Below are 4,758 nucleotides of genomic sequence, written 5' to 3'. Positions count from 1 at the left end.
TTTTAAAATTTATTGTTTGTGAACATTTTTCTAAAGTCAAGAATAACTTTTCCATATTCGCGAACATTTTTTTGAATTAATGAACATTTTTATTGTTCACGCACCAGTGTATCTTCGATGCCAAAGAATTTCAATTTTTTTTATTTTACTGTTCATCACATACAGAAATAATGTTTGAACTAGAACGCTATTTTAGTGTTCACGGTTTACTATTCAGTGTTCACGGTTAACGGCGGCAGCTTGGCAGTTAGGGGGGGGAGGGAGATTTTGGACCTAACTGACACACTTATTGCACTTCGAGGACCTGGATGACGATTTTCATAGTTCGAGGACCTACGTGACACTCCTGAAATAGTTCGAGGACCTACAGTGCACTTCACTCTAGCAGGGGAGAAGAGGATGGGAGGAGGGGACGTGTTGCTCCACATTTTGTTATGCACACCTTCATAAACTATACACCCTCTGTAAACTAATATAAGAGCATTTAGATCACTAAAGTAGTGATCTAAACGCTCTTAAATTAGTTTACGGAGCGAGTACTTTTCTTAACATATGTTCATTATCCAGGAGAAGCTGTAGATTTCAGTGTACAATAATTTCCTGTTTATTCATGGGAGCAGAGCGGAGGAGGTCGATGCAGGGTCGAGGAGGGGCACGAGTGAGGGTCATGCCGCACGGGGGCGTGATGCGGGCGTATCCAATCTGCCGCCGGCTATGACTGCGACGGCCAAACCTCCTCCAATTGACGGCCAAAACTATGGTGAAAGCGTGGGCGTGGTGGCGGCCATGTCGAGACGTGGTTTGCTATGGATGGTCGGGGGGTGCGCGGCGAGGAGGCAGCCGGAGAATAGCGGCGGCGGCGGCAGAGGGGCGGGGCGGGAGAGGGGGTGGAGGCGTTGGAATCGGATGGGACTGCTTATGTCCCCGACACGCGGGCCACGGGGGGACAAGGGCGTGCGGCGAGCGCGTCCACGCGATGTCCGTTTCACCCCAAACTCGGAGCAAGTTTGGGCCGGGGATGGTTAGAAAACGGACGGAATCCGGACATTTGTTTGTTTGGGGCCGCACGTTAGGCGCGCTATTCGTTCGTTCTATCCGAAATGGACGCACCCAGACAAGATCGGGCCACGCGATGGAGTTGTCCTTAAACCAACAGTAACAATATCTTTCTCGCAGTCTATCTTAGCATTAACAATATTCAAGAAAGGTCTACCAAATATAATGGGATAAAAATCATCTTGTGGGGAACCAAGAACAAGAAAATCAGTAGGGTATTTTATTTTCCCACACAAGACTTCATAGGACCTTGAAGTATGTCTAGAGGGGGGGTGATTAGACTACTTGACCAATAAAAACTTAACCTTTTCCCAATTTTAGAGTTTGGCAGATTTTAGCTACTTTAGGACAAGTCAAGCAATCATCACACTATTCAAGCAAGCATGCAAAGAGTATATAGGCAGCGGAAATTAAAGCATGCAACTTGCAAGAAAGTAAAGGGAAGGGTTTGAAGGATTCAAATGCAATTGGAGACACAGATGTTTTTGGCGTGGTTCCGATAAGTGGTGCTATTGTACATCCACGTTGATGGAGACTTCAACCCACGAAGGATAACGGTTGCGCGAGTCCACGGAGGGCTCCACCCACGAAGGGTCCACGAAGAAGCAACCTTATTTATCCCACCATGGCCGTCGCCCACGAAGGACTTTCCTCACTAGCGGTAGATCTTCACGAAGTAGGTGATCTCTTTGCCCTTACAAACTCCTTGGTTCAACTCCACAATCTTGTCGGAGGCTCCCAAGTGACACCTAGCCAATCTAGGAGACACCACTCTCCAAGAAGTAACAAATGGTGCGATGATGATGAACTCCTTGCTCTTGTGCTTCAAATGATAGTCTCCCCAACACTCAACTCTCTTTCATAGGTTTTGGATCTGGTGGAACGAAGATTTGAGTAGAAAGCAACTTGGGGAAGAAAAGAGATCAAGATTCATATGGTAGGAATGGAATATCTCGGCCTCAACACATGAGTAGGTGGTTCTCTCTCAGAAATGGTAAGTTGGAAGTGTAGGTTCGTTCTGATGGCTCTCTCCACGAATGAAGAGGAGGTGGAGGGGTATTTATAGCCTCCACACAAAATCTAACCGTTACACACAATTTACCAAACTCGGTGGGACCGATTCAACAGACTCGGTCGGACCGATTTAGCAAACCTAGTGACTGTTAGGATTTTTGGTGGGACTGACATGCATCTCGGTGAGACCGATTCGGTTAGGGTTAGGGCATAACGTAATATCAGTAAGACCGATTACACAAACTCGGTGAGACCGATTTGGTAATAAGCTTTCCAGAGAGTTGGTCAGGTAAACTCGGTGGGACCGATTTGCTCTTTTCGGTGAGACCGAAATGTTACAAAAAAGAAACAGAGAGTTTACATTGCAATCTCGGTGGGACCGATTGCTCACTTAGGTTAAACGTTACGAAGGAAAACAGAGAGATTACAACCCTATCTCGGTGAGACCGAGATCCCTATCGGTAAGACTGATTTGCTTAGGGTTTGTGGCAATGGCTATGACTTTTGGAATCGGTAGCGCCGGTTAGGAAGAATCGGTGTGACCGATTTTGGCTTTGGGTTTAGGTCATTTGTGGATGTGGGAAAGTAGTCGAGGGTTTTGGAGCATATCACAAAGCACATGAAGCAAGAGGCTCATTAAGCAACACCTCATCCCTCCTTGATAGTATTGGCTTTTCCTATAGACCCAATGTGATCTTGGATCACTAAAATATAAAATGAAGAGTCTTGAGCTTTTGAGCTTGAGCCAATCCTTTGTCCTTAGTATTTTGAGGGATCCACTTTCATCATCCATGCCATGCTATTCATTGAGCTTTCCTGAAAAAATAATCTTAGAATAGCATTAGCTCAATGAGCTATATGTTGTTATGAATTACCAAAACCACCTAGGGATAGTTGCACTTTCAATCTCCCCCTTTTTGGTAATTGATGACAACATATAGATCAAAGCTTCGACAAATGATAATAAGATTGAATAACATCGTCGCTTTGAGAAGTATGTGATAAGCAAGAGCTCCCCCTAAATTTGTGCATGGTTTAAGATTTGCTTTGGACTACAAATGCACAATGAATTAGGCTCATGGGTTACTCTTCCATGTCACATACATCTTGGTGGAGCGCTCAAAATAATAAACATTGAATACATGCACCCATCACCAAGCAAAGTGAATGATCACATAAGATAGATAGGATAATATCATCAAACATGCATAAGTGTACCTTATGATCAAACACATGATCATCAATGTCTCACAAGCATAGTATCACAAGCAATCAAAAGCAAACAAGTTTAACCACCAAATAAAGCAAGAGAGAACAAAAGCAACACACTCTCTCTCTCTCGAAGCCTATGATCTATACATTTTTCTCCCCCTTTGGCAACAAGTTACCAAAAAGTTCATAGAAAATGTATAGTGCTGGATCGACTCTCAGGCTTGATCTTCAGGTGGTGGTGTCCGGATAACTCCAAGAACGAAGGCTTCAGCTGAAGTAGAGGGTGCTGGAGTGGATGCTGGAGCTGGTTGCACTGGAGCTGAAGGGGCTGTAGCTGGTGCTAAAGATGTTGCTCTAGTGTCTGTCACAGGCACTGCAACTGACCTCTGGGCTCTAGGCACTCTGGCAAACACATTTGTGGTAGTCTTGCCCTGCCTCTCCTACATATCATCCTGCAACTGCTCCACAACTGACTGTATCTCAGTTACTTTGACATCAAGGTCATGGAATCTGAGTTCCATGATTCTTTCCAGGCTCTCCTGATTCTGAGTGAGGGTGGCCAGTCCCTTCTCAATCCTCAGTGTTGATGCTATCAAGTAACCAAGCTGCTCCTACTTGTTCTTCAAGAAATATTCAGATGCCTTCTCTTGAGTTGGCATCCTGGCAACCTTCTCCTTCTTTGCCTTCTCCTTCTTCTCTTGAGCTTGAACTGATGATGGATCATTCTCATTCATGACAACCTCATTGTCCTCAAAGTCTGGATAAAGTGGAAAATGTTCCTTATCCAACTGATATTTCCCTGTGCCCATCTTTGAGTTGATCAATTCCTGAATCTGAGGGGCATATCCACAGCTCCTCTTCTGATCTGCTGCAGTCCTCTTAATGGTTTCAATCATCAGGCTCATGACTTTAAACTTTTGTGGCACATCAAACACATGCAACATGTTGATGGCAATGCCCTCTGATCATGTTATGGTCACCAGACTTGGGCAACAGAGTGTGCCTCAGAATCCAATTGATTGTTGGCAACCCTAACAGCAGAAAATGGACTGATCCAAACTTGTGTGTCTCAACTGCCTTGTCTGGGATCTCCTTGTACATGTGAGCCATGGAATTGTCATCCATCTTCTTCTTTGCATAGATATTCAGGTCATCCTCATTTTCCTTTGGGGCATTTATCAGACTTGCCCATTCTTCAATAGTTGACTGGTACCTTGTACCTTCAGACATCCAAACAATTCTTCCATCTGGGTAAAAGTGTGTTGTGGAGTAGAATTACATGATAAGTTCATCATTCCAGTGGGTGAACTTTTGTCCAACAAAATCAGCAACTCCACAAGCAACAAAGCTGTCTTGCACTCCAGGATAGTGCTCTTCATTGTCCTTGATGTAGGTCCAGTCGATCCACCTCATGTCACAAACTATAGGCTTCTTATCCAACAGAATTGTCTCATAGAAGTCCTGTTGTTCGTTTGT

This window comes from Triticum aestivum, chromosome 1B (assembly GCF_018294505.1).
Source record: "Triticum aestivum cultivar Chinese Spring chromosome 1B, IWGSC CS RefSeq v2.1, whole genome shotgun sequence".
In the NCBI taxonomy this organism is placed as follows: domain Eukaryota; kingdom Viridiplantae; phylum Streptophyta; class Magnoliopsida; order Poales; family Poaceae; genus Triticum; species Triticum aestivum.
The sequence above is the reverse complement of the archived record's forward strand: the minus strand, read 5'-3'. Positions refer to the sequence as shown.